This window comes from Gorilla gorilla, chromosome 4 (assembly GCF_029281585.2).
Source record: "Gorilla gorilla gorilla isolate KB3781 chromosome 4, NHGRI_mGorGor1-v2.1_pri, whole genome shotgun sequence".
NCBI lineage: Eukaryota > Metazoa > Chordata > Mammalia > Primates > Hominidae > Gorilla > Gorilla gorilla.
Window position 1 is genome coordinate 161,538,614 of NC_073228.2, and position 12,084 is coordinate 161,550,697.

Here is a 12,084-nt window from a genome sequence, read left to right on the forward strand (position 1 = left end):
TAAAACACTTATATCATGCTTTAATTTTTCGTTAATGTAATTTGCTACCTCAATTGTTAGAGCAAGGACCTTGTCTTAATCAATTCCTAGCACGGTCTACAGTCTCTGATTTGAAAATGATTGCTTAAGAAGCGTTTGTGTCGAATGTGGATTTTGTTGCAATGGAAAGTAAAATTTTTTAAAAAAGCGTTTGTGGAATGAATGAATCAATTAACAGATGAATGAATAAATGAATCTATAGATCAATATGATGGTGTTATTGAGAGGTAGAACAGAAAAATGAGTTAAGCACATAAGCTCTTGCATTGCATTCCTGGCTTCCTATCCTGGCTCCCCCACTATGTGACCTTGGGTAAGTCACTCCCTATAAGACTGTTTCCCCAGTTATAAAATGTGAATAACAGTGCATACTTAAAATAATTTTTGTGAGGTTATATTTTATGTAAAGGCTTAACATATAATTTGGAACTGAATAAACACTCAATATGTTGACCATTATTTTTGGAGAATGAAGAACAGCCAGTAATTATTCTAAATTGTCAAACCTGGTTGACTGGGAAAATTAAAATAAATCTGACCAAAACTGAATGTGTAGATGGAAAAGATGATGTTCAACTTCAGACATGTAAAATACAGCCTAAATATAGTTAGAGAGTGAAGACATGTGGGTTATGCTTATATAGATATATACATAACGTTACTCTATCTAGGTTCTGATTTATATTACATTTACTCATCCTGAGATTCTATATTTACAGAATTGTTCTTTACAAATATAGTAACTTAAAAACGAAGGTAACTTTTGGATTATATCCATAATGAGTCAAATCCAATAGGCCAGGAGTTGCTGAGATTTTGCCTAAAAATGTGTACACAGGCAGTAATCTTCAAAAACAAAATATCATGGATAAAAAAGATTTCTTTTTCAACCTAAGAAAGCAGGTTGAAAAAAGGAAGGAGAAAAAGGTTTCCTTAAATAGTGTAAATATGTCAGTGATGTGATGTTGCTCAGTCTTTGGAATTCTTTGAATTCTCTTCCTAATTTAACGTTTCTTCACAGACTACTATGCAACAGAAGAAAACTATGCCTGAAATATCTACAGGAGAAATTCTGTGTATGAGTGTTTAAGGAACCTCTTTTGTTACTCAAGTAACCAGAATGAGTAATAAAAATCAAGCATGAGTAGTAGTATTTGTCATGCACTTTTTTTCCTATTGCTAAAATGAAAGCTATCATTGAACTCAGATTAGGAAATAATTCTTCCCAAGCAAAAAAAAAATCATGAATTATTTATTAGATTTTCTTCTACCGTTAATTTTTAATGCATGGGAATGACTAATAGTATAAGCCAAATCAGAAAGTCAATTCACATTCCAGATTCCATTTTTAGATGGGCATGAAGAATTCAAATTCTTTTATTCAATAAGCCAGCCCAGTCACTGGAAAAAATTAAATTGAAATATCTGCCTGCATCAATCTCTCTACCAACGTATGACCCTTTCAGGGCCAAATGATTATGGGCCACTCTACATGCAGCCCTATAACTCATAGCTATGTGGTGAAATTTACACTTCAGTGAATATGATTCTGTCTCTGTATCAATAATATTATTTTTATATTATATCAAGATGTCTTAATACCTTGCCTTTTCTAAAAAGTATTAGAGTTCTTTGTGATATAGGGCCTCAAAACATTTTATGGACACCAAATTCTATTCTTTTCTTTCTCTTTCTTTCTTTTCTTTTCTTTCTTTCCTTTTTTCTTTCTTTCTCTTTCTTTCTTTCTCTTTCTTTTTTCTTTCTTTCTCTTTCTTTCTTTTTTCTTTCTCTTTTTTCTTTCTTTTCTTCTGTCTTTTCTTCTTCTTTATCCACCTCTTCCTTTTAATCGGTATTGCATCTGAAATAACAAAATAAATTCTCAGTAGCCTAGCCACCTCCAGGTTTTCTTCACCTTTGTTTATGTTTCAAACCACAGCCGGATTCTTTTCTTTTCTCTTTTTTTTTTGCGGGGGGGGGGGGGGACAGAGTTTCCCTCTGTCACCCAGGCTGCAGTGCAGTGGTGCAATCTCAGTTCACTGCAGCCTCCGCCTCCCAGGTTCAAGCGATTCTCTGCCTCAGCCTCCCGAGTAGTTGGGATTAGAGGCATGTGCCACCACACCCAGCTAACTTTTGTATTTTCAGTGGAGACAGTGTTTCATCATGTTGGCCAGGCTGGTCTTGAACTCTTGGCCTCCCTCAAGTGATCCACCTGCCTCTGCCTCCCAAAGTGCTGAGATTACAGGCATGAGCCACCGCACCTGCTAACCAATCTTGAACACAAATACTAGAACATTTTTCTACCTGGGAAGCTGTGGCATCTGTTCAAGATTCTGGGTTTTTGTTTTTGGGGGTTTTTTTTTTTGGTTTTCTTTTTTTTGGAGGTGGGGAGAGAGAGAGGATCTCGCCACATTGTGCAGGCTGGTCTCAAACTCCTGGGTTCAAGCAATTTGTCCACCTCAACCTCCCAAAGTGTTGGGATTACAGGCATGAGCCACCGTGCCTAGCCATGCTCCAAGGAAATTGCTAACCAGTAAGAAAGGAGAACATGAGAGAACAGTTACTGGGAAAAATAAAGTTACTTTTTATTTATACTCCCCAATGAATTGAGACTTCCAACAAACCAGTTACATATACAAAAAAGAAAAACAAAAAAGGAATTTATCAGCTCAATTATTCAACAGATATTTATTGATTGCTTCCTTTGTGTCAGGCACTGTTCTAGGCATAAGGGATTCAGATTTGAAAAATATTAAGCAAAGTCCCCCTCTCCAGGAACTTATGAGTCCAGGGGTAGCACTGGCTCCAAGTGTGGTGCTCAATGTTATCCCAGTTTTTGTCTCCATCTGTCATATTTTCTTTCCTTTCTGTAAACTGAAATCTTGGGTGGTCTCTTCCCTTTTGAAGGCAACATGGCCACCAGTGTTAACAATTCTAATGGGAAGAGAGCCTGTCTTTCCTGGTCATCCTAGCAAAGGGCCAGACTGTCTCATTGACCTGGCTTGGGTCAGATCCACATCTCAGAACCTTACTGGCTAGGTCTCAGTCATTAGGAAGGCCACAAATATTTGTGCAGGTTGTTCATTGTAAAAAACGACAAGCAGGGGCTGAAATCCAGCGAAGGCTGCATTCACCAAGCCTTTATCCTGGTGCAGGACTGTGTGTGACAGGAGAGAGGGATCTTTGTCCAGTTCACACTAGGACATGACAGTGTCTTGGCCGTGTGCTCACCCTGGAGCAACAGGTGAGGAGGGATTATCTCCACCTGGACTACATGGCCTGAAGGTGGGGAAAGGACAGTTGGGCTTCCCTGGTCCAAAGTCAGAAAAATGAAATGCTGGGCATGCAAAGACAACAGCTATCTACTTCATTCCTGACAAGCATGGAAAGGCAAGGTGGCAGAATGGAGGGGACCTTGGATTTGGTGTCAAAAGGCCTAGGTTCTAATCCTAGTTTGGAAAGTTGTGGGACATTGGGCAAATCACTTAACTAATCCCCACAACATTTGTTTCCTTTCTTATAAAATGGAGAAAACTGTTGTCTTACCTCCCCTACAGACTCATTGAGAGAGGAAAAAAATGAATAATGTATGAGAATATGGTTTGGAATAAGTTTCTTATGTCCAGAAGGTATAATTATTATCAATGATATCCTCCTAGTCAGTACCTATGGACACGAAAGTTCTTTTTTTTTTTTGTCTTTTGTCTATCTCTTCCATTTAATCAGTCCTGGATATCTGAAATATCAAAATGATTCTCAGTTGGCCCAGACACCACACACATCATCCAGTGCCCTCACACTTTGAAGGTGCTCAATCAGTGTTTATTCATTGGCTGACCCATGATATAGAAATTCACACTACTCAGGGTTCCTTTCCAAAGTCTTATACAAGCAAAATGTTGTGGCAAAACATTCACCCAACATTACAATTCAAAGATTCCAGAAACCTGTAAGCATGCTGTCTTATGATCTCATTACTGGGTCTCAATTTAAGTACTGCTTCCTCAGGGGAAACTTCATGGACTATCCCCAGCCACACCCGCCCCCAGCGCCAGGCCTCCAGCCTGATTCACAACACTTCACACAATTGTTTGTCATCAGGTCTGTCTTTCCCAACAGACCATGAACCCCACCAGGCACGCAGCATGGCTGTCTTGTTTGCTGTTGCGTGATAGCCTTGGTGCGTGGTACATAGAAATAAATCAAGAAATACTTGTTAAATGAATGAGTACATTTGTGAAATTAAATGGAACAAGGTCAAGTGGGACTAGGCAACGTACATTTAATTTCCTCTTTCTCTTTTCCTAACATCTTTTTCCAAGCCCTCCATCAACCACATCCTCTGACTTCTGGAACCCCTGTTAAGTAGAGAAAGAATGAGTAGTTAACTTGAACGTGTCCTTTTAAGGACACACAATCAATTACTCTTTAGAAATAAAATCCATTCACGCTGACCTATGTAAGCAATGCCTAAAAAATGCAGGACAAATATAATAATTATAACTCCCTGTAATCATGAACTTATTCTGGAATAATGGTTCTAAATTTTATACCCTTGTATATCCTGGTATGTCCTAATGCTTATATCTGCCTCAAAACCAAGACAGACCTAGGCAGTCATTCCTGGAATCACATACATTACTCCAAGCCAGAAATTAGATTAGAGTGGTTCAGAGGAGAAAGGAGATTTTAGACACAAATTATTCCTTCTTCTTTCCCCTCTTCACCATCCATTATGTAAATTTCATTTACATAATGCAGCTTTTAGCACAAACCAAATGAGTCAGCATCAAGTCAAATGAAATATGACTTTTATGCCAAAGGAAATTAATTTTATTTGTGTCAGCCTGCAGTGAGCAAGTGATCTTCTAAGTAACAGAAAATTTAAGAAATAAAAATAGAGGTCCAGTTAGGTCATAAACACCTGTCGTGTGAAGATTTTTAATTTATTTTTAATTATGCTAAGATACACAGAATATAAAATTTACCATCTTAACCATTTTAAGTATACAATCCAGTAGTGTTAACTACATTCACATTGTTATGAACCAATCTGCAGAACCCTTTTCACCTTATAAAATAGAAACTCTGTACCCACCAAGTAACACCTCCCTACTCCCTTCTCCCCAACCCCTTGGCAACCACCATTGTACTTTCTGCCTCTATGAATCTGACTACTGTAGGCACCTCATATGAGTGCAATCACACAGCATCTGTCTTTTTGTGACTTGGTTATTTCATGGAGCATAATGTCCTCAAGATTCATTCATGTGGTAGCATGTGTCAGAATTTCATCCTTTGTTAAGGCTGAATAATATTTCATTGTGTATGCATACCACATCTTGCTTATTCACTCATCCATTAATAGACACTTAGGCTCCTTCCTCATTTTAGCTATTGTGAATAAAGCTGCTATGAACATGGCTGTACAAATATCTCTTTGAGACTGTGTTTTCAACTCTTTTGACTACGTACCCAGAAGTGAAATTGCAGGACCAATGGTAATTCAATTTTTTGTTTGTTTGTTTGAGACGGAGTCTTGCCCTGTCGCCCAGGCTGGAATGCAGTGGTGCGATATTGGCTCACTGCCACCTTCGCCTCCCGGGTTCAAGCGATTCTCCTGCCCCAGCCTCCTGAGTAACTGGGATTACAGGCATGCGCCACTGCACCCAGCTAATTTTTGTATTTTTAGTGGAGACGGAGTTTCACTATGTTTGTCAGGCTGGTCTCCAACTCTTGACCTCGTGATCTGCTGGCCTCGGCCTCCCAAAGTGCTGGGATTACAGACATGAGCCACCGCACCCAGCGGTTTTTAATTTTTTTTTTTTTTAGAGATGGGGTCTTGCTATGTTGCCCAGGCTGATCTTGAACTCCTGGGCTGAAGTAGTCTTCCACACACGACCTCCCAAAGCACTGGAATTACAGGGGTGAGCCACCATGCTCAGCCCTATATTTAATTTTTTGAGGAGCTGCTATACTGTTTTCCATAGCAGCTACACCATTTTATATTCCCTATGTGCAGAATTTTACAAAACGGTTTGTGAGTTTCAAAGAAATTTAGGGTTTACTTTTCCCCTTCAATAACATTCTTCCTGGGGATTCTCATGGTACTTTGTCTGTGGGAACTCTATGACACCCACCATGTTTTCCCTTGCAGTATAATCGTCTTATCTTCTCCACCTGTCAGAACCCTGAGAGTAGGTAGGATCACCTCTAAAGACAGTGATCTGGATGAGTCTCCCAGCTTCCCTAGTTCCCATATATAGTACTGCAGGAAGTTATTGTATCTCTTGTAGGTATCTGATAAGTAAGGAGAATAATGCTTCTCAACAAGGTGGCTGAGAGGATGGGTCTAGAAAATGTATCCTGAGTGCTTAACACAGCACCAGGGACATAGTATGTGCTAACTATTTTATTGGAGCAGGAGAGTGTTTTGGCTAAAAGTGCAGATTTTTAATCCCTATAAGCCTCTGTTTGTTTTCTCATTTGTAAAATGGATTATTCTGAGGATGAAAAAGGATGACCTGTACAAGGTTTATGCAGCATCACATAGCAATTTGCGAGTGCTCAAAAAAATGGCAGTTATCTTTACCATAATCAGTTTCTTCATTCATCTTAGTTCAATATTGATCTATTATGTTTATTCTATCAGTTCATTCAAATATGCCCTGTCAAATCATTCTGGTTCATCCTTAACCAACATTTGGCAGATTTCCTAATCTTCCTGTCACTTTGATAATTTAAAGCTCAGTTTCTGCAGTCCAAATCTGTGATCTCAATTATTATTATTATTATTATTTTTCAGACAGAGACTTACCCTGTCTCTGTGCGGTGGCACCATCTCAGCTCACTGCAACCTCCACCTACCAAGCTCAAGTGATTCTCCTGCCTCAGCCTTGTCAAGGACAATCCTTGACCTTTCTTGGCTTGTAGATGCATCACTCCAATCTCTGCTTCCTTCTTCAGGTGCCATTCTTCCTCTCTGTGTGTGTCTCTGTTTTCTTATAAGAAAACCAGTCATTGGACTAAAGGCACACCCTAATGACCCCATTTTAACTGCTTACAGTAGCCAGTAGGGCAAAGACCCTACTTCCACATAAAGTTACATCCACAGGTATATGGGTTAGGACTTCAACATATTTTAGGAGAGTCACAATTCCACCCATAACATGTAGAAAAGTTAAAAAAAATACATAATGGATACCCATAAAACCACCACTAGATTCAATAGTTGTTAACAGTTTGCCACTTTTGCTTTTACTACCAATCTACTTTTTTACTGTTACTATCTCATCCCTAAATACTTCTTAATATGTCTCCTAAGATTAGTCTTTTACACACTACATTATCATACCTGTAAAATTTAAAATTCCCTAGTATCCACTAATAAAGAGTGGCAATAGATTATATTATTACTCAAAAGTATTCACTTTCCTCTTCTCTATGGGAAGATGACACACTCCTCCCCTATAATCTTAGCGCTTGGCCATATTGCTTCAGCAAACATATTGTGAGCAGCAAGATGCACATTGTGCGGTGTAGAAGCTTTTCTAATCATTTCCTGGGTTTTGGGGTAAGACACAGGGATCAAAACAGCTATCAGGAATATAACCATAGTCAACTGGCAGTACAAGTGACTTGAACAGGAAATAAACTTTTCTTTTACAAACCACTAAAACCTAGGGTTGTTTGTAACTGCAGATTTCCCCAGTGAATTTAGAGCTGTTTTCAATGGTTTTTAGGCCAGTATCCAGTCAAGAGTTTTGCATTGTATTTGGTTGTTATGTCTCTTAAATCTCTTATTCTGGAACAGTCCCCACTTACCTTTTCTTTCTTTTTTTTTTTTTGAGACAGTGTTGCTCTGTTGGCCAGGCTGGAGTGCAGTGGCACAATCTCGGCTTGCTGCAAACTCTGCCTCCCAGGTTCAAGCAATTCTCCTCCCTCAGCCTCCTGAATAGCTGGGATTACAGATATGAGCCACCAAGCTGGCTAATTTTTATATTTTCAGTGGAGACAGGGTTTCCCCATCAAGGCCAGGCTTGTTTCCAACTCCTGACCAAGTGATCCACCCGCCTCAGCCTCCCGAAGGGCTAGGATTACAGGCGTGAGCCACCATGCCCAGCCCTCCACTTACCTTTTCTTTCTTCCCTGTTTCTCCTCCTTTTTCATTTTCCTTTTTTCTCCTAGGACACATGTTTGATTATGTTCTTTTGGTGTGTGTGTTTTTGTTTTGTTTTTTTAAGATGGAGTTTTGCTCTTGTCACCCAGGCTGGAGTGCAATGGCGCTATCTTGGCTCACTGCAACCTCTGCCTCGTGGGTTCAAACGATTCTCCTGCCTCAGCCTCCCAAGTAGCTAAGATTACAGGCATTATCAATACAATTGCAATACAACTGCAATCAATTATAGTTATTATTTTTATCAATGCCCAAATTATCGCATATTTGGCCAGTGGGAACCCCTTTAAGCTGGCTCATCTTTTTTGAGATACACTCATTAGTCTGAGCATTTCCTTCCTTTCTGGGACAACACAGTGTCCCAGGCTCGCCTAGAATTTCCTCTGCCACAATGTGGAGCCAGCCATTTCTTCAAAGAGTTTATTTTCATTTTCATGGGGAATGGTAATTTGAAGTTAAGATCTGGATGCTTACTGCTTCTGGAGTGTCATTTTATCTCCACCCAATGGACAGAGCTGGGAAATACACTTTATTTTTTTGAGACATTATCTGGATCTGTCACCCAGGCTGGAGTGCAGTGGTGAGATCGCAACTCACTGCAAGCTCCTCCTCCCTGGTTCAGCCGATTCTCATGCCTCAGTCTCCCGAGCAGCTGGGATTTACAAGCATGCCCCACTATGGCAGGCTAATTTTTGTATTTTTAGCTCAGAGTTTCACCATATTGGCCAGGATGGTCTCAAATTCCTGGCCTCAAGCAATCTGCCCGCCTTGGCCTCCCAAAGTGCTGAGGTTACAGGCATGAGCCGCCGCACTGGGCCTGGAAAATACATTTTTAAAAATCATGAATTCAGGGCCGGGCACAGTGGCTCACACCTGTAATCCCAGCGCTTTGGCATGTGGATAGCTTGAGCCCACAAGTTGGAGACCAGCCTGGTTAACATGGGGAAACCCTGTTTATTCTTTCTTTCTTTTTTTTTTTTTGCTTTTAAGGAGCGGAGAGTTTAATAGGCAAGAAGAAAGGGAGAAGACAGAAGAAAGAAGTTCCCCCATACAGAGACACAGGGATGGGGGCTCCAAAGCCGAAAGAGGAGGTCCCCACCTGGCAGGGATACCAGCCAGGTATATATGCAGAGGCTGGAGGTGGTGTTTGATTTGCATAGGGCTCAAGGGATTGGTTTGACTAGGCATGACATTCACGTAGCCTGTAAAAAAGCTGACCCTCCCACCCTAGCCTTTTAATATGCAAATGTAGGGCGCCATGATGTTCTACACTCCTGGGGATATTTGGACGTGGCCATGTTGCCAGGAACATGTGGGGAAAGGGCAGGAAGGCCACAGGAATCTCCATGTTTGGGTGGGCCCACTTTCTAATGGTCAGTATTTGCATATCAAAGGTTGGTGGGCTGGTGCTAAGAGCCGGGGCTTTAAGAGAAACTTTTCCAGAGATGCTTTAAAAAACAAAAGCTTCCCTTGGCCAGGCACGGTGGCTCACGCCTGTAATCCCAGCACTTTGGGAAGCCGAGGCGGGAGGATCACGAGGTCAGGAGATAGAGACCATCCTGGCTAACACTGTGAAACCCCATCTTTACTAAAAATAAAAAAAAAAAAAAATTAGCCGGGTGCAGTGGCGGGCACCCATAGTCCCAGCTACTCAGGAGGCTGGGCCAGGAGAATGGCATGAACCTGAGAGGCGGAGCTTGCAGTGAGCTGAGACTGCGCCACTGCACTCCAGCCTGGGCGACAGAGTGAGACTCTGTCTCAAAAAAAAAAGAAAAAAAGAAAACTTCCCAAGGACCTCTCTTCCTACAACATTCCCCCCTATGGAGATGCCACACTAACTGCTGTTAGAGGGTTTTGGGTTATGATTCTTTCTGGCTACTTTCTGCTGAAAAGGGGAGTCACATGGGGGAACAGCAGCTAGGGCTCCTCCTGGGGTGGATCTAAGGGTCCTCAGAAGAATGGCATCTCCGTGTGTGTTTCAGTTTACAGCACCATTTGGAGTTTGATTGCTTCTAGGTGAGAAGAAACAATTTGAGTTATAGTATTGAGTATATAGGCTCCAAATATCAATACAAGACATATAAGCAAGAGAGTGCTTAAAAAAGGGGTTAACCAATTCCATAAAGAAGACTGGAATTTATTTAAAAGGGACTGTAGCCACTCAGAGCTGAAGCTGTCATTTTTCCTGAGCCTGTCAATAATTATGATTTGATTTTTTTTTTTTTCTGAGATGGAGTTTTGCTGTTGTTGCCCAGGCTGGAGTGCAATGGCGTGATCTCGGCTCACTGCAATCTACGCCTCCCGAGTTCAAGCAATTCTCCTGCCTCAGCCTCCTGAGTAGCTGGGATTACAGGCGCGTGCCACCATGCCCGGCTAAATTTTTGTACTTTTAGTAGAAACAGGAATTCACCATGTTGGCCAGGCTGGTCTCGAACTCCTGACCTCAGGTCATCTGCCTGCCTCAGCCTCCCAAAGTGCTGGGATTACAGGCATGAGCTGCCACGCCCAGCTGATTTGATTTTTAAGTACCTGTAGATTTTCCTCTACTTTACTAGCGGTGTTAATCCAGAAGCAGCATGTTTCATTTAAAACTGCATTACTAAACCCAAAAAAAGGCCTAGCAGACTCAGTGATGGTAAAACTTTCATGCTTCCTTTTTGTCAACTATTATCCCCGCTATAAAGATAATAATTAAGCAAAATACTACAGCAATGGAAACTCTCTGTCCAATATTTCAGTTTAAAGATGCTACCATGGGAGGTCTGTTCCAAGATGGCCGAATAGGAACAGCTCTGGTCTGTAGCTCCCAGTGTGATTGACGCAGAAGACGAGTGATTTCTGCATTTCCCACTAAGGTACCTGGTTCATCTCTTTGGGACTGGTTGGACAGTGGGTGCAGCCCACAGAGGGAGAGCCGAAGCAGAGTGGGGCGTCACATCACACGGGAAGCAGAAGGGGTCAGGGGATTTCCCTTTCCTAGCCAAGGGAAGCCATGATAGACTGTACCTGGAAAAACAGGACACTCCCGCCCAAATACTGGGCTTTTCCCACGGTCTTAGCAGCCGGCAGACCAGGAGATTCTCTCCCGTGCCTGGCTCAGTGGGTCCCACCCCCATGGAGCCTTGCTCACTGCTAGCGCAGCAGTCTGAGATCCACCTGCCAGGCTGCAGCCTGGTGCAGGGAGGGGCGTCCGCTATTGCTGAGGCTTGAGTAGGTAAACAAAGTGGCCTGGACGCTCGAACTGGGTGGAGCCTACCACAGCTCAGCAAGGCCTACTGCCTCTATAGAACTCCACCTCTGTGGGCAGGGCATAGCTGAAAAAAAGGCAGCAGAAAATTCTTCAGACTTAAACATCCCTGTCTGACAGCTCTGAAGAGAGCAGTGGTTCTCCCAGCACAGTGTTTGAGTTCTGAGAACAGACAGACTGCCTCCTTGAATGGGTCCATGACGCTCATGTAGCCTAACTGGGAGACACCTCCCAGTAGGGGTCGACAGACTACTCATACAGGTGGGTGACCTCTGGGACGAAGCTTCCAGAGGAAGGATCAGGCAGCAATATTTGCTGTTCTGTAATATTTGCTGTTTTGCAGCCTCCACTGGTGATATCCAGGCAAACAGGGTCTGGAGTGGCCCTCCAGCAAACTCCAACAGACCTACAGCTGAGGGACCTAACTGTTAGAAGGAAAACTAACAAACAGAAAGGAATAACATCAACATCAACAAAAAGGACATCCACACCAAAACCCCATCTGTAGATCACCAACATCAAAGACCAAAGGCAGATAAAACCACAAAGATGGGGAAAAACCAGAGCAGAAAAGCTGAAAATTCTAAAACCAGAGTGCCTCTTCTCCTCCAAAGGATCGCAGCTC

General features: G+C 42.0%; 1 long non-coding RNA gene across 1 annotated transcript in view; it reads right to left on the reverse strand.

Annotated features, from left to right (window-relative positions):
• The window catches only part of LOC109027086 (uncharacterized), a 21,708-nt gene continuing 9,624 nt past the window's right edge, over positions 1-12,084 (reverse strand). Inside the window, exons 2-3 of the long non-coding RNA XR_002006230.3 lie at positions 4,317-4,394; positions 1-1,897 (exon numbers count right to left, since the gene is read on the reverse strand). This is a non-coding gene — a long non-coding RNA (uncharacterized lncRNA). The remainder of the gene's footprint in view (positions 1,898-4,316; positions 4,395-12,084) is intronic.